This window comes from Spermophilus citellus, assembly GCF_964194105.1.
Source record: "Spermophilus citellus genome assembly, chromosome: 12".
NCBI lineage: Eukaryota > Metazoa > Chordata > Mammalia > Rodentia > Sciuridae > Spermophilus > Spermophilus citellus.
In genome coordinates, this window is record NC_138198.1 from 64,203,540 (window position 1) to 64,226,101 (window position 22,562).

Genomic DNA, 22,562 nt, shown 5'->3' on the forward strand with positions numbered 1-22,562 from the left:
AACTATACACCAGGCCTCCTCTGAACTGCCTGTATTTCTATTCTGTTTGAGTTATTTTTCTCCATCATATTAGTATTCGTAGTCACAATCTAGTAGGGTATGGGTTAGTGTCAGGGATTCAGTATTTCGAACGGAAAATAGGAAAATGAATCCAATGTGTAGGCCAATATGTGCTACAAAAAAATCTTCCCACTCTCATCCAGAACATTGCCTTGACATTACCTTCACAATAAGTAAGACACAATTTGAGGAGAAGAGTTAGAAATGCTGTGAATACATATGTGGAATGGAAAATGCTCAGGAGTTCACAACCTTGGAAGTGGTAGACTAGTTTCCATGAGTAAGGGACAGGGTAAACACTCCACAAATGTGGAGCTCTGCTGGCCTAAAGACTTCCTGAGAAACTGCCTCTGAGTTTGGGCACTTGAAATATATGTTGTTGTCAGGAGCTTTAGCTTCCTTTGTAGTGAGACCATCAAACCTGGTCTGCATCTATGTGACCTGGAGGACATGGTTTCTGATTTTCCAATGAACATGAGGCAGAAGTGCTGAATTCTCTCTTTGCAGGTAAACTGTGGCCACTGGGGTCTAAGTGTCTCCCTGTGTGGTCTGTGAAGCCATTTGGTCATCCTCCACTTTTCGTGGTGTTTCTTGCTGCTGCACTGGTAGTTTGGAATTTGCTTCAGGAAATACAAGGAGTTCAACTGGGACACAGTGCTGGAGGGAGTTCTGTCACGTGTGGTGGGTCAAGGTCCTAGGAGAATGCACCAGCCAGGCTTCTATCCCACAGAGCTTGCCCCCTTGACCATAGCAACCTGATTCTGAACATTGCCCTGAAACCTCTCCATATAACAAGATGCCTTTACATAGAAGGGTCTGCTCACTGCACCATGTCAGTCACAAGCCATTTGGAAGCCAATGGCAGATCCACATGGCGCCACCACAGATGTTTTATCACACACCTGCACACCACTGCTCTAGGCCCACTACTCAGCGGGCCCCAACTTACTGGCAACTCTGTTTTACACCATTTTCATGAAACCCAGTCAATCAAGGCACTGTCTGGTACACTCATGATCAGCAACAGGACATCCAAAGTTTCTCCAGTGCCACCTGGTCATGGGAATTTCAAAAATGTCATGGTATTTATCTAGCTAGCCATTTTTAAAGGATGAAGTTGGAGGCACTGTGTGTTTCCATTCCTTCAGGAACCATTAAATGGTGAGGAAGCTCATTTCGACGAAAGCTCTGGAGAACCCTCACAAACAAGTCTTCCCAAAGAGTGGCCAAAAGGTCACAGGAAGCCAGGCCCATTGAGGTCTACAATGTGAGGTCCACGTGTGTTTGGACTCTCCACAATGGCTGCCAGGTCTTTAAGAATAAACTCATGTGATATCCGGGCTGAGATTCCCAGTGCTCTGTGGAAAGCCAGCCTGGGCCTAGATCTCAGTTTCCAAGGGCGACTCTCATGCGTGGCCTCCTAACATCCCGACACAATTCACGGCAATACTTCTCTGAGGTCAGTTCCAGAACTCAGTCTCCAAGGGGAATCACACCAGAGTTCAAGCCCAGGTGGACCCAGTCATCTCTTCCCACTGCCACACCACAATTCAAACCAAAACACTGCCACATGGCCCTCATCTTCTTCCATATAGACACTCATCATAACCTCTGGCTGGAGGTTTCCATGAGGGGCACAGCCCAAGACAGTGTCCACAATATGCTCCCTTGCCTCTCATTTGCCTAATGTCAGGGTGGACTGGACACCCTTCCTGTGGACCTGGAGTGATCAAATAGGCCTGCCTTTAATACTGCTCTACTTCTCCAATTGGAGGCCTACTGACTGCCGGGTATAGATTCTTTGTGTGAACTGGAGTCATGAGAAAACCCAAGCACCTATGGGCTAGCCTCTGCATGGCTTTGAAGGACTCATTTGACACAAAGGATCCCTATTCTCACTTGATGGAGGTCAGGAATCTTACAGAGGAAGGCGAGAGACCTCATCCAGGATGACTGCTTTTGTGCCAATTTGGCTTTGGATGCACACATGGGATCTTTCTTTGGATCCACCAGGTGCTGACAATCTAAGCCACAGCCTCACACAGGGCCAAGAGGCTGATTCAGACACATCCCTTTGCAAAGCAATTAAGCAAAGAGCCACAGGTGATGCCCATTCATTTCCATTTGAAAACTGTTTTCTTCAGGCTTCACAAAGGGGTGCCCTGAGGCAAAGGCCTTCCTGACATTCAGGGCCACAGAAGGATAGGTAAGCCCAAGGCCCAAAGCAGGCTTTCTCCAGGGAGACTTTACTGGTCACACTGATATCTGAGTTTTCTGAGATGCTCACCATTCCTTTCAACTATCCAGTACATGGCCATGTCACCGAGCTTGGAGGTGGTACATATCTTGGACACAAAACCATGAGCCTATTCTGGAGAGTGGCCAGAATTCAGGAAGAAAACAGGAACTTAGGAAGATAGTAGGTGTTGCCCATCCATAAGGCAAGCCGCAGTCCATTCATAAATTGGGCAGGATGAATGCTGGGAAGCTTTCTACTAGACAGGACACATCCATTGATGCATTCTCTTTTCTAATGTCTACAACCAGGGACACAGTGGGATACACAAACATAGAAACACTCGCCTTGTCAAAAGCCTTACTAGAAACAGTCCACTCCAAACCAAACAAACCGCCTTTCCTACCTATTCTCAGAACATGAGACAAAACCACAAACTCACACCCACACCCACAAAGGCACCTCCTTCCAAGTTGGTCTGTGACTACCCGGAGTGTCGTCTGACTGGTGGGCCATACTATGTTCCCCCGAAAGGGCCTGTCCTGTCTCACATCTGGCCTCCTTGGCCAACTTTGTGAAGTTGTCAGGAGCCAGCGGTGAGCCACTACCTGCTTTCTCAGGAAAGGCCCCTCTGCAGAGCTTTCCTGGCATTTGGCAATCCTCACCTCAGCGGGTACCAAGAAAGACTGACTCTGTCCTTGGTAAATCCAAACAAGTGAGCCCACTGGGACTGGGACTGGGACTGGCTCTGGGTGCCTGGCTTCCTGGATCCCAAGTTCAGAGAGTTCCATCACCAAGGAAGTGAGGTGAGGTCACTTCCTTCAGGAACTGAATGAGGTCACTGCCTTGGCAACCACTGTGTCCTAACAGTTGCTTCCAAGGCTCCCATGAGATGGAGGCTGCCCCTCCTTCCTGTGACACTTTCACAAGTTAGAATGGAATATCAACCACAGGCACCAAGGAACAGCTCTCCACACAGGCCTGCTTTGGTCCATCTTGTCTACATTAAGAAGAGAGAGGCTCATTCAGACACATCCCTTCATCCCGACCAGGTGGTTTGCCATGGAAGATGACTTCTGCTCTCTCAGGTCCTTCATAGCTGCCTACATCTTCTCCAGGGATCATTTCTGCATGGACCTTTGAGGTTCTCAGCAGGTGGAAGATCCCCCACATTCCTGTATTGTAAGACCCACTCTGTCCCTGCTCTTCTGTAAAGTTAGATTGAGGGAACAGTGTATGCTTAGGGTTAAGAACCTGTTTGATGTGGCTTAGGAATCACTCTGCTGGATGAAGAATGGTATTGGGAACCTGCGATATTTATAATAATATATAGGTGAAATATATGTATGAAAACAGAAATCCAAGTAAGATTTGAAGGCCAGAAGGGCATTGGGCCCTTGATTGGGATACTTAGCTTTGAATGACTTTCTGCACAGATGTCTCAGATAAATCGATACACAATGGCATAGGACCTTGTACCTTGGATGATTGAATGTAGAAGAGAACATCCAGTCAAAAAGGGATAGTAGGTAGGATTAGGAAGATAGTTGGTAAGTTTTGGAAGAAGAGTGAGTATGCAATTTGGACCAAAAGTTCTTTAGCAATAGGGTGTCGGTTAGAGAGTGAATGTAAACGTCAGCACATGTGAAGAGTCAGTCACAATGATGAACTGGGGAACATATGTAGGAAAGCAGATATCAATAGAGACATTAGGAAATCAGGCAAAGTATAAAGTGAGTGAGTGGATTAGACATTTTCAACAGGGTTGAGGTTGAATATATCATCTTAGGAAGAAACAAATGTGTAGTCACCAATAGCATTGACATTTGAGAGCATTAGGCAACCTGGACAAGGATGTTTTTAGTAATCCATGCTCACTTTCCAATGAGGCTTTGGTGCAATCATAAGTGTGACCTTTGCATTTTGTGTCCAGAATATCACTGTGATAAAATGTATATGTAGATCAGGTGACATGAGTGTTTCTTCCACCATTTCTGGGAGTAATATGTTGAAGACATATAAATTAGCCTTTGGGGGTACAAATAGGTGTACCCTGGGTCTATGAATATAGAGATAATGTATGAATAGACCATACTGTGAATAAATAGTATAACAGGTTCCAATTTAAATAATGGATTGCATTGATATCTGAAAATATATAGGAAATCTAATATTGATACACAACCATTCATTCTAACCAGTTATACATCTAATGGTGATATTGGGGTTATGGTTTACCATGAAGGGGGTGTGAGTTTTGCTTCACAAGGGATTATGGAAATGGAAAAGAATGTGTTTGGAAAGAAGTCTCATGAAAAGACCAGTCAAGAAACGTGGAGGTATACATGTGTTCTGAAGCAGGAAGTGATTGAAAGGGAAATAAATGCCTAGAAATTTGTGAACTTGAGGATGAAATACATATCCTATGATGTGCATCAACTGAAGAAATAGTAATGTACCAGTGTTGAATAAAAATGAACGTCAAAATACACATCATGTCCCATAGGAATCTACTTGCATTCATGTTAAACTGGGTCAGTTACTGTAGAAATATTAGGATTTCAGCACTAGGAAACAAATATGTATTTCAGGTGGATGACTATTTCTGAGAATAATCTTGTGAAAAGTTGATTATAAATCCACATATATGAACATGAATGAATTTAGGGAGTATATAATATGACACATACATTTCATATTTTGAAAAATCTGGAGAGTGTGTGTATGTGTGTGTATATATATATATATATATATATATATATATATATATATATATATATACACAAAAGAAAAACACACACACAAACACAGACTTTAAAGAGTAGAAATATATATGCCAATCGAAATTCATCATGAAATATTTATCATCCACACATCCAAAAATATTTATTTTACTGAACATGTATTTATGTATCATGTTGTTCAAGTGGGAAGCTCACCTGGAGGTTGAATTCTCAGTTCCAACAGCGTTTAGGAGGAGTGATCTCTTCTCACAGTTTGTATCTGCCAAGTCAGCCACCTCACAAGAATGGACGTGGGATAGGAGGTAGGATTCTATATGTGCATGTAAAAATGCATGTTGCTGAATAGGCTACAGAGAAAGGGAGACAGGAATTCACATATTTGTTAACATTCAAAACACATGGAGAACTATTTCTATTAAATTGGACTAGATTTATAACACCTACACTTTATAATGCCAAAGGCCAGTCCAACTATACACCAGGCCTGCTCTGAACTGCCTGTATTTCTATTCTGTTTGAGTTATTTTTCTCCATCACATTAGTATTCGTAGTCACTATCTAGTAGGGTATGGGTTAGTGTCAGGGATTCAGTATTTCGAACGGAAAATAGGAAAATGAATCCAATGTGTAGGCCAATATGTGCTACAAAAAAATCTTCCCACTCTCATCCAGAACATTGCCTTGACATTACCTTCACAATAAGTAAGACACAATTTGAGGAGAAGAGTGAGAAATGCTGTGAATACATATGTGGAATGGAAAATGCTCAGGAGTTCACAACCTTGGAGGTGGTAGACTAGTTTCCATGAGTAAGGGACAGGGTAAACACTCCACAAACGTGGAGCTCTGCTGGCCTAAAGACTTTGTGAGAAACTGCTTCTGAGGTTGGGCACTTGAAATATATGTTGTTGTCAGGAGCTTTAGCTTCCTTTGTAGTGAGACCATCAAACCTGGTCTGCATCTATGTGACCTGGAGGACATGGTTTCTGATTTTCCAATGAACATGAGGCAGAAGTGCTGAATTCTCTCTTTGCAGGTAAACTGTGGCCACTGGGGTCTAAGTGTCTCCCTGTGTGGTCTGTGAAGCCATTTGGTCATCCTCCACTTTTCGTGGTGTTTCTTGCTGCTGCACTGGGAGTTTGGAATTTGCTTCAGGAAATACAAGGAGTTCAACTGGGACACAGTGCTGGAGGGAGTTCTGTCACGTGTGGTGGGTCAAGGTCCTAGGAGAATGCACCAGCCAGGCTTCTATCCCACAGAGCTTGCCCCCTTGACCATAGCAACCTGATTCTGAACATTGCCCTGAAACCTCTCCATATAACAAGATGCCTTTACATAGAAGGGTCTGCTCACTGCACCATGTCAGTCACAAGCCATTTGGAAGCCAATGGCAGATCCACATGGCCCCACCACAGATGTTTTATCACACACCTGCACACCACTGCTCTAGGCCCACTACTCAGCGGGCCCCAACTTACTGGCATCTCTGTTTTACACCATTTTCATGAAACCCAGTCAATCAAGGCACTGTCTGGTACACTCATGATCAGCAACAGGACATCCAAAGGTTCTCCAGTGCCACCTGGTCATGGGAATTTCAAAAATGTCATGGTATTTATCTCGCTAGCCATTTTTAAAGGATGAAGTTGGAGGCACTGTGGGTTTCCATTCCTTCAGGAACCATTAAATGGTGAGGAAGCTCATTTCAACGAAAGCTCTGGGGAACTCTCACAAACAAGGCTTCCCAAAGAGTGGCCAAAAGGTCACAGGAAGCCAGGCCCATTGAGGTCTACAATGTGAGGTCCACGTGTGTTTGGACTCTCCACGATGGCTGCCAGGTCTTTTAGAATAAAATCATGTGATATCCGGGCTGAGATTCCCAGTGCTCTGTGGAAAGCCAGCCTGGGCCTAGATCTCAGTTTCCAAGGACGACTCTCATGCGTGGCCTCCTAACATCCCGAAACTATTCACGGCAATACTTCTCTGAGGTCAGTTCTAGAACTCAGTCTCCAAGGGGAATCACACCAGAGTTCAAGCCCAGGTGGACCCAGTCATCTCTTCCCACTGCCACACCACAATTCAAACCAAAACACTGCCACATGGCCCTCATCTTCTTCCATATAGACACTCATCATAACCTCTGGCTGGAGGTTTCCATGAGGGGCACAGCCCAAGACAGTGTCCACAATAAGCTCCCTTGCCTCTCATTTGCCTAATGTAGGGTGGACTGGACACCCTTCCTGTGGACCTGGAGTGATCAAATAGGCCTGCCTTTAATACTGCTCTACTTCTCCAATTGGAGGCCTACTGACTGCCGGGTATAGATTCTTTGTGTGAACTGGAGTCATGAGAAAACCCAAGCACCTATGGGCTAGCCTCTGCATGGCTTTGAAGGACTCATTTGACACAAAGGATCCCTATTCTCACTTGATGGAGGTCAGGAACCTTACAGAGGAAGGCGAGAGACCTCATCCAGGATGACTGCTTTTGTGCCAATTTGGCTTTGGATGCACACATGGGATCTTTCTTTGGATCCACCAGGTGCTGACAATCTAAGCCACAGCCTCACACAGGGCCAAGAGGCTGATTCAGACACATCCCTTTGCAAAGCAATTAAGCAAAGAGCCACAGGTGATGCCCATTCATTTCCATTTGAAAACTGTTTTCTTCAGGCTTCACAAAGGGGTGCCCTGAGGCAAAGGCCTTCCTGACATTCAGGGCCACAGAAGGATAGGTAAGCCCAAGGCCCAAAGCAGGCTTTCTCCAGGGAGACTTTACTGGTCACACTGATATCTGAGTTTTCTGAGATGCTCACCATTCCTTTCAACTATCCAGTACATGGCCATGTCACCGAGCTTGGAGGTGGTACATATCTTGGACACAAAACCATGAGCCTATTCTGGAGAGTGGCCAGAATTCAGGAAGAAAACAGGAACTTACGAAGATAGTAGGTGTTGCCCATCCATAAGGCAAGCCGCAGTCCATTCATAAATTGGGCAGGATGAATGCTGGGAAGCTTTCTACTAGACAGGACACATCCATTGATGCATTCTCTTTTCTAATGTCTACAACCAGGGACACAGTGGGATACACAAACATAGAAACACTCGCCTTGTCAAAAGCCTTACTAGAAACAGTCCACTCCAAACCAAACAAACCGCCTTTCCTACCTATTCTCAGAACATGAGACAAAACCACAAACTCACACCCACACCCACAAAGGCACCTCCTTCCAAGTTGGTCTGTGACTACCCGGAGTGTCGTCTGACTGGTGGGCCATACTATGTTCCCCCGAAAGGGCCTGTCCTGTCTCACATCTGGCCTCCTTGGCCAACTCTGTGAAGTTGTCAGGAGCCAGCGGTGAGCCACTACCTGCTTTCTCAGGAAAGGCCCCTCTGCAGAGCTTTCCTGGCATTTGGCAATCCTCACCTCAGTGGGTACCAAGAAAGACTGACTCTGTCCTTGGTAAATCCAAACAAGTGAGCCCACTGGGACTGGGACTGGGACTGGCTCTGGGTGCCTGGCTTCCTGGATCCCAAGTTCAGAGAGTTCCATCACCAAGGAAGTGAGGTGAGGTCACTTCCTTCAGGAACTGAATGAGGTCACTGCCTTGGCAACCACTGTGTCCTAACAGTTGCTTCCAAGGCTCCCATGAGATGGAGGCTTCCCCTCCTTCCTGTGACATTTTCACAAGTTAGAATGGAATATCAACCACAGGCACCAAGGAACAGCTCTCCACACAGGCCTGCTTTGGTCCATCTTGTCTACATTAAGAAGAGAGAGGCTCATTCAGACACAACCCTTCATCCTGACCAGGTTGTTTGCCATGGAAGGTGACTTCTGCTCTCTCAGGTCCTTCATAGCTGCCTACATCTTCTCCAGGGATCATTTCTGCATGGACCTTTGAGGTTCTCAGCAGGTGGAAGATCCCCCACATTCCTGTATTGTAAGACCCACTCTGTCCCTGCTCTTCTGTAAAGTTAGATTGAGGGAACAGTGTATGCTTAGGGTTAAGAACCTGTTTGATGTGGCTTAGGAATCACTCTGCTGGATGAAGAATGGTATTGGGAACCTGCGATATTTATAATAATATATAGGTGAAATATATGTATGAAAACAGAAATCCAAGTAAGATTTGAAGGCCAGAAGGGCATTGGGCCCTTGATTGGGATACTTAGCTTTGAATGACTTTCTGCACAGATGTCTCAGATAAATCGATATACAATGGCATAGGACCTTGTACCTTGGATGATTGAATGTAGAAGAGAACATCCAGTCAAAAAGGGATAGTAGGTAGGATTAGGAAGAAAGTTGGTAAGTTTTGGAAGAAGAGTGAGTATGCAATTTGGACCAAAAGTTCTTTAGCAATAGGGTGTCGGTTAGAGAGTGAATGTAAACGTCAGCACATGTGAAGAGTCAGTCACAATGATGAACTGGGGAACATATGTAGGAAAGCAGATATCAATAGAGACATTAGGAAATCAGGCAAAGTATAAAGTGAGTGAGTGGATTAGACATTTTCAACAGGGTTGAGGTTGAATATATCATCTTAGGAAGAAACAAATGTGTAGTCACCAATAGCATTGACATTTGAGAGCATTAGGCAACCTGGACAAGGATGTTTTTAGTAATCCATGCTCACTTTCCAATGAGGCTTTGGTGCAATCATAAGTGTGACCTTTGCATTTTGTGTCCAGAATATCACTGTGATAAAATGTATATGTAGATCAGGTGACATGAGTGTTTCTTCCACCATTTCTGGGAGTAATATGTTGAAGACATATAAATTAGCCTTTGGGGGTACAAATAGGTGTACCCTGGGTCTATGAATATAGAGATAATGTATGAATAGACCATACTGTGAATAAATAGTATAACAGGTTCCAATTTAAATAATGGATTGCATTGATATCTGAAAATATATAGGAAATCTAATATTGATACACAACCATTCATTCTAACCAGTTATACATCTAATGGTGATATTGGGGTTATGGTTTACCATGAAGGGGGTGTGAGTTTTGCTTCACAAGGGATTATGGAAATGGAAAAGAATGTGTTTGGAAAGAAGTCTCATGAAAAGACCAGTCAAGAAACGTGGAGGTATACATGTGTTCTGAAGCAGGAAGTGATTGAAAGGGAAATAAATGCCTAGAAATTTGTGAACTTGAGGATGAAATACATATCCTATGATGTGCATCAACTGAAGAAATAGTAATGTACCAGTGTTGAATAAAAATGAACGTCAAAATACACATCATGTCCCATAGGAATCTACTTGCATTCATGTTAAACTGGGTCAGTTACTGTAGAAATATTAGGATTTCAGCACTAGGAAACAAATATGTATTTCAGGTGGATGACTATTTCTGAGAATAATCTTGTGAAAAGTTGATTATAAATCCACATATATGAACATGAATGAATTTAGGGAGTATATAATATGACACATACATTTCATATTTTGAAAAATCTGGAGAGTGTGTGTATGTGTGTGTGTGTGTGTATATATATATACACAAAAAAAACAACACACACACACAAACCCAGACATTAAAGAGTAGAAATATATATGCCAATCGAAATTCATCATGAAATATTTATCATCCACAGATCCAAAAATATTTATTTTACTGAACATGTATTTATGTATCATGTTGTTCAAGTGGGAAGCTCACCTGGAGGTTGAATTCTCAGTTCCAACAGCGTTTAGGAGGAGTGATCTCTTCTCACAACTTGTATCTGCCAAGTCAGCCACCTCACAAGAATGGACGTGGGATAGGAGGTAGGATTCTATATGTGCATGTAAAAATGCATGTTGCTGAATAGGCTACAGAGAAAGGGAGACAGGAATTCACATATTTGTTAACATTCAAAACACATGGAGAACTATTTCTATTAAATTGGACTAGATTTATAACACCTACCCTTTATAATGCCAAAGGCCAGTCCAACTATACACCAGGCCTCCTCTGAACTGCCTGTATTTCTATTCTGTTTGAGTTATTTTTCTCCATCATATTAGTATTCGTAGTCACAATCTAGTAGGGTATGGGTTAGTGTCAGGGATTCAGTATTTCGAACGGAAAATAGGAAAATGAATCCAATGTGTAGGCCAATATGTGCTACAAAAAAATCTTCCCACTCTCATCCAGAACATTGCCTTGACATTACCTTCGCAATAAGTAAGACACAATTTGAGGAGAAGAGTTAGAAATGCTGTGAATACATATGTGGAATGGAAAATGCTCAGGAGTTCACAACCTTGGAGGTGGTAGACTAGTTTCCATGAGTAAGGGACAGGGTAAACACTCCACAAACGTGGAGCTCTGCTGGCCTAAAGACTTCGTGAGAAACTGCTTCTGAGGTTGGGCACTTGAAATATATGTTGTTGTCAGGAGCTTTAGCTTCCTTTGTAGTGAGACCATCAAACCAGGTCTGCATCTATGTGACCTGGAGGACATGGTTTCTGATTTTCCAATGAACATGAGGCAGAAGTGCTGAATTCTCTCTTTGCAGGTAAACTGTGGCCACTGGGGTCTAAGTGTCTCCGTGTGTGGACTGTGAAGCCATTTGGTCATCCTCCACTTTTCGTGGTGTTTCTTGCTGCTGCACTGGGAGTTCGGAATTTGCTTCAGGAAATACAAGGAGTTCAACTGGGACACAGTGCTGGAGGGAGTTCTGTCACGTGTGGTGGGTCAAGGTCCTAGGAGAATGCACCAGCCAGGCTTCTATCCCACAGAGCTTGCCCCCTTGACCATAGCAACCTGATTCTGAACATTGCCCTGAAACCTCTCCATATAACAAGATGCCTTTACATAGAAGGGTCTGCTCACTGCACCATGTCAGTCACAAGCCATTTGGAAGCCAATGGCAGATCCACATGGCCCCACCACAGATGTTTTATCACACACCTGCACACCACTGCTCTAGGCCCACTACTCAGCGGGCCCCAACTTACTGGCATCTCTGTTTTACACCATTTTCATGAAACCCAGTCAATCAAGGCACTGTCTGGTACACTCATGATCAGCAACAGGACATCCAAAGGTTCTCCAGTGCCACCTGGTCATGGGAATTTCAAAAACGTCATGGTATTTATCTAGCTAGCCATTTTTAAAGGATGAAGTTGGAGGCACTGTGGGTTTCCATTCCTTCGGGAACCATCAAATGGTGAGGAAGCTCATTTCAACGAAAGCTCTGGGGAACTCTCACAAACAAGGCTTCCCAAAGAGTGGCCAAAAGGTCACAGGAAGCCAGGCCCATTGAGGTCTACAATGTGAGGTCTACGTGTGTTTGGACTCTCCACGATGGCTGCCAGGTCTTTAAGAATAAAATCATGTGATATCCGGGCTGAGATTCCCAGTGCTCTGTGGAAAGCCAGCCTGGGCCTAGATCTCAGTTTCCAAGGGCGACTCTCATGCGTGGCCTCCTAACATCCCGAAACTATTCACGGCAATACTTCTCTGAGGTCAGTTCCAGAACTCAGTCTCCAAGGGGAATCACACCAGAGTTCAAGCCCAGGTGGACCCAGTCATCTCTTCCCACTGCCACACCACAATTCAAACCAAAACACTGCCACATGGCCCTCATCTTCTTCCATATAGACACTCATCATAACCTCTGGCTGGAGGTTTCCATGAGGGGCACAGCCCAAGACAGTGTCCACAATAAGCTCCCTTGCCTCTCATTTGCCTAATGTAGGGTGGACTGGACACCCTTCCTGTGGACCTGGAGTGATCAAATAGGCCTGCCTTTAATACTGCTCTACTTCTCCAATTGGAGGCCTACTGACTGCCGGGTATAGATTCTTTGTGTGAACTGGAGTCATGAGAAAACCCAAGCACCTATGGGCTAGCCTCTGCATGGCTTCGAAGGACTCATTTGACACAAAGGATCCCTATTCTCACTTGATGGAGGTCAGGAACCTTACAGAGGAAGGCGAGAGACCTCATCCAGGATGACTGCTTTTGTGCCAATTTGGCTTTGGATGCACACATGGGATCTTTCTTTGGATCCACCAGGTGCTGACAATCTAAGCCACAGCCTCACACTGGGCCAAGAGGCTGATTCAGACACATCCCTTTGCAAAGCAATTAAGCAAAGAGCCACAGGTGATGCCCATTCATTTCCATTTGAAAACTGTTTTCTTCAGGCTTCACAAAGGGGTGCCCTGAGGCAAAGGCCTTCCTGACATTCAGGGCCACAGAAGGATAGGTAAGCCCAAGGCCCAAAGCAGGCTTTCTCCAGGGAGACTTTACTGGTCACACTGATATCTGAGTTTTCTGAGATGCTCACCATTCCTTTCAACTATCCAGTACATGGCCATGTCACCGAGCTTGGAGGTGGTACATATCTTGGACACAAAACCATGAGCCTATTCTGGAGAGTGGCCAGAATTCAGGAAGAAAACAGGAACTTAGGAAGATAGTAGGTGTTGCCCATCCATAAGGCAAGCCGCAGTCCATTCATAAATTGGGCAGGATGAATGCTGGGAAGCTTTCTACTAGACAGGACACATCCATTGATGCATTCTCTTTTCTAATGTCTACAACCAGGGACACAGTGGGATACACAAACATAGAAACACTCGCCTTGTCAAAAGCCTTACTAGAAACAGTCCACTCCAAACCAAACAAACCGCCTTTCCTACCTATTCTCAGAACATGAGACAAAACCACAAACTCACACCCACACCCACAAAGGCACCTCCTTCCAAGTTGGTCTGTGACTACCCGGAGTGTCGTCTGACTGGTGGGCCATACTATGTTCCCCCGAAAGGGCCTGTCCTGTCTCACATCTGGCCTCCTTGGCCAACTCTGTGAAGTTGTCAGGAGCCAGCGGTGAGCCACTACCTGCTTTCTCAGGAAAGGCCCCTCTGCAGAGCTATCCTGGCATTTGGCAATCCTCACCTCAGTGGGTACCAAGAAAGACTGACTCTGTCCTTGGTAAATCCAAACAAGTGAGCCCACTGGGACTGGGACTGGGACTGGCTCTGGGTGCCTGGCTTCCTGGATCCCAAGTTCAGAGAGTTCCATCACCAAGGAAGTGAGGTGAGGTCACTTCCTTCAGGAACTGAATGAGGTCACTGCCTTGGCAACCACTGTGTCCTAACAGTTGCTTCCAAGGCTCCCATGAGATGGAGGCTTCCCCTCCTTCCTGTGACACTTTCACAAGTTAGAATGGAATATCAACCATAGGCACCAAGGAACAGCTCTCCACACAGGCCTGCTTTGGTCCATCTTGTCTACATTAAGAAGAGAGAGGCTCATTCAGACACATCCCTTCATCCCGACCAGGTGGTTTGCCATGGAAGATGACTTCTGCTCTCTCAGGTCCTTCATAGCTGCCTACATCTTCTCCAGGGATCATTTCTGCATGGACCTTTGAGGTTCTCAGCAGGTGGAAGATCCCCCACATTCCTGTATTGTAAGACCCACTCTGTCCCTGCTCTTCTGTAAAGTTAGATTGAGGGAACAGTGTATGGTTAGGGTTAAGAACCTGTTTGATGTGGCTTAGGAATCACTCTGCTGGATGAAGAATGGTATTGGGAACCTGCGATATTTATAATAATATATAGGTGAAATATATGTATGAAAACAGAAATCCAAGTAAGATTTGAAGGCCAGAAGGGCATTGGGCCCTTGATTGGGATACTTAGCTTTGAATGACTTTCTGCACAGATGTCTCAGATAAATCGATACACAATGGCATAGGACCTTGTACCTTGGATGATTGAATGTAGAAGAGAACATCCAGTCAAAAAGGGATAGTAGGTAGGATTAGGAAGATAGTTGGTAAGTTTTGGAAGAAGAGTGAGTATGCAATTTGGACCAAAAGTTCTTTAGCAATAGGGTGTCGGTTAGAGAGTGAATGTAAACGTCAGCACATGTGAAGAGTCAGTCACAATGATGAACTGGGGAACATATGTAGGAAAGCAGATATCAATAGAGACATTAGGAAATCAGGCAAAGTATAAAGTGAGTGAGTGGATTAGACATTTTCAACAGGGTTGAGGTTGAATATATCATCTTAGGAAGAAACAAATGTGTAGTCACCAATAGCATTGACATTTGAGAGCATTAGGCAACCTGGACAAGGATGTTTTTAGTAATCCATGCTCACTTTCCAATGAGGCTTTGGTGCAATCATAAGTGTGACCTTTGCATTTTGTGTCCAGAATATCACTGTGATAAAATGTATATGTAGATCAGGTGACATGAGTGTTTCTTCCACCATTTCTGGGAGTAATATGTTGAAGACATATAAATTAGCCTTTGGGGGTACAAATAGGTGTACCCTGGGTCTATGAATATAGAGATAATGCATGAATAGACCATACTGTGAATAAATAGTATAACAGGTTCCAATTTAAATAATGGATTGCATTGATATCTGAAAATATATAGGAAATCTAATATTGATACACAACCATTCATTCTAACCAGTTATACATCTAATGGTGATATTGGGGTTATGGTTTACCATGAAGGGGGTGTGAGTTTTGCTTCACAAGGGATTATGGAAATGGAAAAGAATGTGTTTGGAAAGAAGTCTCATGAAAAGACCAGTCAAGAAACGTGGAGGTATACATGTGTTCTGAAGCAGGAAGTGATTGAAAGGGAAATAAATGCCTAGAAATTTGTGAACTTGAGGATGAAATACATATCCTATGATGTGCATCAACTGAAGAAATAGTAATGTACCAGTGTTGAATAAAAATGAACGTCAAAATACACATCATGTCCCATAGGAATCTACTTGCATTCATGTTAAACTGGGTCAGTTACTGTAGAAATATTAGGATTTCAGCACTAGGAAACAAATATGTATTTCAGGTGGATGACTATTTCTGAGAATAATCTTGTGAAAAGTTGATTATAAATCCACCTATATGAACATGAATGAATTTAGGGAGTATATAATATGACACATACATTTCATATTTTGAAAAATCTGGAGAGTGTGTGTATGTGTGTGTGTATATATATATATATATATATATATATATATATATATATACACACAAAAGAAAAACACACACACAAACACAGACTTTAAAGAGTAGAAATATATATGCCAATCGAAATTCATCATGAAATATTTATCATCCACAGATCCAAAAATATTTATTTTACTGAACATGTATTTATGTATCATGTTGTTCAAGTGGGAAGCTCACCTGGAGGTTGAATTCTCAGTTCCAACAGCGTTTAGGAGGAGTGATCTCTTCTCACAACTTGTATCTGCCAAGTCAGCCACCTCACAAGAATGGACGTGGGATAGGAGGTAGGATTCTATATGTGCATGTAAAAATGCATGTTGCTGAATAGGCTACAGAGAAAGGGAGACAGGAATTCACATATTTGTTAACATTCAAAACACATGGAGAACTATTTCTATTAAATTGGACTAGATTTATAACACCTACCCTTTATAATGCCAAAGGCCAGTCCAACTATACACCAGGCCTCCTCTGAACTGCCTGTATTTCTATTCTGTTTGAGTTATTTTTCTCCATCATATTAGTATTCGTAGTCACAATCTAGTAGGGTATGGGTTAGTGTCAGGGATTCAGTATTTCGAACGGAAAATAGGAAAATGAATCCAATGTGTAGGCCAATATGTGCTACAAAAAAATCTTCCCACTCTCATCCAGAACATTGCCTTGACATTACCTTCACAATAAGTAAGACACAATTTGAGGAGAAGAGTTAGAAATGCTGTGAATACATATGTGGAATGGAAAATGCTCAGGAGTTCACAACCTTGGAGGTGGTAGACTAGTTTCCATGAGTAAGGGACAGGGTAAACACTCCACAAACGTGGAGCTCTGCTGGCCTAAAGACTTCCTGAGAAACTGCATCTGAGGTTGGGCACTTGAAATATATGTTGTTGTCAGGAGCTTTAGCTTCCTTTGTAGTGAGACCATCAAACCTGGTCTGCATCTATGTGACCTGGAGGACATGGTTTCTGATTTTCCAATGAACATGAGGCAGAAGTGCTGAATTCTCTCTTTGCAGGTAAACTGTGGCCACTGGGGTCTAAGTGTCTCCCTGTGTGGTCTGTGAAGCCATTTGGTCATCCTCCACTTTTCGTGGTGTTTCTTGCTGCTGCACTGGGAGTTTGGAATTTGCTTCAGGAAATACAAGGAGTTCAACTGGGACACAGTGCTGGAGGGAGTTCTGTCACGTGTGGTGGGTCAAGGTCCTAGGAGAATGCACCAGCCAGGCTTCTATCCCACAGAGCTTGCCCCCTTGACCATAGCAACCTGATTCTGAACATTGCCCTGAAACCTCTCCATATAACAAGATGCCTTTACATAGAAGGGTCTGCTCACTGCACCATGTCAGTCACAAGCCATTTGGAAGCCAATGGCAGATCCACATGGCCCCACCACAGATGTTTTATCACACACCTGCACACCACTGCTCTAGGCCCACTACTCAGCGGGCCCCAACTTACTGGCATCTCTGTTTTACACCATTTTCATGAAACCCAGTCAATCAAGGCACTGTCTGGTACACTCATGATCAGCAACAGGACATCCAAAGGTTCTCCAGTGCCACCTGGTCATGGGAATTTCAAAAACGTCATGGTATTTATCTAGCTAGCCATTTTTAAAGGATGAAGTTGGAGGCACTGTGGGTTTCCATTCCTTCGGGAACCATCAAATGGTGAGGAAGCTCATTTCAACGAAAGCTCTGTGGAACTCTCACAAACAAGGCTTCCCAAAGAGTGGCCAAAAGGTCACAGGAAGCCAGGCCCATTGAGGTCTACAATGTGAGGTCTACGTGTGTTTGGACTCTCCACGATGGCTGCCAGGTCTTTAAGAATAAAATCATGTGATATCCGGGCTGAGATTCCCAGTGCTCTGTGGAAAGCCAGCCTGGGCCTAGATCTCAGTTTCCAAGGGCGACTCTCATGCGTGGCCTCCTAACATCCCGACACAATTCACGGCAATACTTCTCTGAGGTCAGTTCCAGAACTCAGTCTCCAAGGGGAATCACACCAGAGTTCAAGCCCAGGTGGACCCAGTCATCTCTTCCCACTGCCACACCACAATTCAAACCAAAACACTGCCACATGGCCCTCATCTTCTTCCATATAGACACTCATCATAACCTCTGGCTGGAGGTTTCCATGAGGGGCACAGCCCAAGACAGTGTCCACAATATGCTCCCTTGCCTCTCATTTGCCTAATGTCAGGGTGGACTGGACACCCTTCCTGTGGACCTGGAGTGATCAAATAGGCCTGCCTTTAATACTGCTCTACTTCTCCAATTGGAGGCCTACTGACTGCCGGGTATAGATTCTTTGTGTGAACTGGAGTCATGAGAAAACCCAAGCACCTATGGGCTAGCCTCTGCATGGCTTTGAAGGACTCATTTGACACAAAGGATCCCTATTCTCACTTGATGGAGGTCAGGAATCTTACAGAGGAAGGCGAGAGACCTCATCCAGGATGACTGCTTTTGTGCCAATTTGGCTTTGGATGCACACATGGGATCTTTCTTTGGATCCACCAGGTGCTGACAATCTAAGCCACAGCCTCACACAGGGCCAAGAGGCTGATTCAGACACATCCCTTTGCAAAGCAATTAAGCAAAGAGCCACAGGTGATGCCCATTCATTTCCATTTGAAAACTGTTTTCTTCAGGCTTCACAAAGGGGTGCCCTGAGGCAAAGGCCTTCCTGACATTCAGGGCCACAGAAGGATAGGTAAGCCCAAGGCCCAAAGCAGGCTTTCTCCAGGGAGACTTTACTGGTCACACTGATATCTGAGTTTTCTGAGATGCTCACCATTCCTTTCAACTATCCAGTACATGGCCATGTCACCGAGCTTGGAGGTGGTACATATCTTGGACACAAAACCATGAGCCTATTCTGGAGAGTGGCCAGAATTCAGGAAGAAAACAGGAACTTACGAAGATAGTAGGTGTTGCCCATCCATAAGGCAAGCCGCAGTCCATTCATAAATTGGGCAGGATGAATGCTGGGAAGCTTTCTACTAGACAGGACACATCCATTGATGCATTCTCTTTTCTAATGTCTACAACCAGGGACACAGTGGGATACACAAACATAGAAACACTCGCCTTGTCAAAAGCCTTACTAGAAACAGTCCACTCCAAACCAAACAAACCGCCTTTCCTACCTATTCTCAGAACATGAGACAAAACCACAAACTCACACCCACACCCACAAAGGCACCTCCTTCCAAGTTGGTCTGTGACTACCCGGAGTGTCGTCTGACTGGTGGGCCATACTATGTTCCCCCGAAAGGGCCTGTCCTGTCTCACATCTGGCCTCCTTGGCCAACTTTGTGAAGTTGTCAGGAGCCAGCGGTGAGCCACTACCTGCTTTCTCAGGAAAGGCCCCTCTGCAGAGCTTTCCTGGCATTTGGCAATCCTCACCTCAGCGGGTACCAAGAAAGACTGACTCTGTCCTTGGTAAATCCAAACAAGTGAGCCCACTGGGACTGGGACTGGGACTGGCTCTGGGTGCCTGGCTTCCTGGATCCCAAGTTCAGAGAGTTCCATCACCAAGGAAGTGAGGTGAGGTCACTTCCTTCAGGAACTGAATGAGGTCACTGCCTTGGCAACCACTGTGTCCTAACAGTTGCTTCCAAGGCTCCCATGAGATGGAGGCTGCCCCTCCTTCCTGTGACACTTTCACAAGTTAGAATGGAATATCAACCACAGGCACCAAGGAACAGCTCTCCACACAGGCCTGCTTTGGTCCATCTTGTCTACATTAAGAAGAGAGAGGCTCATTCAGACACATCCCTTCATCCCGACCAGGTGGTTTGCCATGGAAGATGACTTCTGCTCTCTCAGGTCCTTCATAGCTGCCTACATCTTCTCCAGGGATCATTTCTGCATGGACCTTTGAGGTTCTCAGCAGGTGGAAGATCCCCCACATTCCTGTATTGTAAGACCCACTCTGTCCCTGCTCTTCTGTAAAGTTAGATTGAGGGAACAGTGTATGCTTAGGGTTAAGAACCTGTTTGATGTGGCTTAGGAATCACTCTGCTGGATGAAGAATGGTATTGGGAACCTGCGATATTTATAATAATATATAGGTGAAATATATGTATGAAAACAGAAATCCAAGTAAGATTTGAAGGCCAGAAGGGCATTGGGCCCTTGATTGGGATACTTAGCTTTGAATGACTTTCTGCACAGATGTCTCAGATAAATCGATACACAATGGCATAGGACCTTGTACCTTGGATGATTGAATGTAGAAGAGAACATCCAGTCAAAAAGGGATAGTAGGTAGGATTAGGAAGATAGTTGGTAAGTTTTGGAAGAAGAGTGAGTATGCAATTTGGACCAAAAGTTCTTTAGCAATAGGGTGTCGGTTAGAGAGTGAATGTAAACGTCAGCACATGTGAAGAGTCAGTCACAATGATGAACTGGGGAACATATGTAGGAAAGCAGATATCAATAGAGACATTAGGAAATCAGGCAAAGTATAAAGTGAGTGAGTGGATTAGACATTTTCAACAGGGTTGAGGTTGAATATATCATCTTAGGAAGAAACAAATGTGTAGTCACCAATAGCATTGACATTTGAGAGCATTAGGCAACCTGGACAAGGATGTTTTTAGTAATCCATGCTCACTTTCCAATGAGGCTTTGGTGCAATCATAAGTGTGACCTTTGCATTTTGTGTCCAGAATATCACTGTGATAAAATGTATATGTAGATCAGGTGACATGAGTGTTTCTTCCACCATTTCTGGGAGTAATATGTTGAAGACATATAAATTAGCCTTTGGGGGTACAAATAGGTGTACCCTGGGTCTATGAATATAGAGATAATGCATGAATAGACCATACTGTGAATAAATAGTATAACAGGTTCCAATTTAAATAATGGATTGCATTGATATCTGAAAATATATAGGAAATCTAATATTGATACACAACCATTCATTCTAACCAGTTATACATCTAATGGTGATATTGGGGTTATGGTTTACCATGAAGGGGGTGTGAGTTTTGCTTCACAAGGGATTATGGAAATGGAAAAGAATGTGTTTGGAAAGAAGTCTCATGAAAAGACCAGTCAAGAAACGTGGAGGTATACATGTGTTCTGAAGCAGGAAGTGATTGAAAGGGAAATAAATGCCTAGAAATTTGTGAACTTGAGGATGAAATACATATCCTATGATGTGCATCAACTGAAGAAATAGTAATGTACCAGTGTTGAATAAAAATGAACGTCAAAATACACATCATGTCCCATAGGAATCTACTTGCATTCATGTTAAACTGGGTCAGTTACTGTAGAAATATTAGGATTTCAGCACTAGGAAACAAATATGTATTTCAGGTGGATGACTATTTCTGAGAATAATCTTGTGAAAAGTTGATTATAAATCCACCTATATGAACATGAATGAATTTAGGGAGTATATAATATGACACATACATTTCATATTTTGAAAAATCTGGAGAGTGTGTGTATGTGTGTGTGTGTGTGTATATATATATATACACAAAAAAAACAACACACACACACAAACCCAGACATTAAAGAGTAGAAATATATATGCCAATCGAAATTCATCATGAAATATTTATCATCCACAGATCCAAAAATATTTATTTTACTGAACATGTATTTATGTATCATGTTGTTCAAGTGGGAAGCTCACCTGGAGGTTGAATTCTCAGTTCCAACAGCGTTTAGGAGGAGTGATCTCTTCTCACAACTTGTATCTGCCAAGTCAGCCACCTCACAAGAATGGACGTGGGATAGGAGGTAGGATTCTATATGTGCATGTAAAAATGCATGTTGCTGAATAGGCTACAGAGAAAGGGAGACAGGAATTCACATATTTGTTAACATTCAAAACACATGGAGAACTATTTCTATTAAATTGGACTAGATTTATAACACCTACCCTTTATAATGCCAAAGGCCAGTCCAACTATACACCAGGCCTCCTCTGAACTGCCTGTATTTCTATTCTGTTTGAGTTATTTTTCTCCATCATATTAGTATTTGTAGTCACAATCTAGTAGGGTATGGGTTAGTGTCAGGGATTCAGTATTTCGAACGGAAAATAGGAAAATGAATCCAATGTGTAGGCCAATATGTGCTACAAAAAAATCTTCCCACTCTCATCCAGAACATTGCCTTGACATTACCTTCGCAATAAGTAAGACACAATTTGAGGAGAAGAGTTAGAAATGCTGTGAATACATATGTGGAATGGAAAATGCTCAGGAGTTCACAACCTTGGAAGTGGTAGACTAGTTTCCATGAGTAAGGGACAGGGTAAACACTCCACAAATGTGGAGCTCTGCTGGCCTAAAGACTTCCTGAGAAACTGCCTCTGAGGTTGGGCACTTGAAATATATGTTGTTGTCAGGAGCTTTAGCTTCCTTTGTAGTGAGACCATCAAACCTGGTCTGCATCTATGTGACCTGGAGGACATGGTTTCTGATTTTCCAATGAACATGAGGCAGAAGTGCTGAATTCTCTCTTTGCAGGTAAACTGTGGCC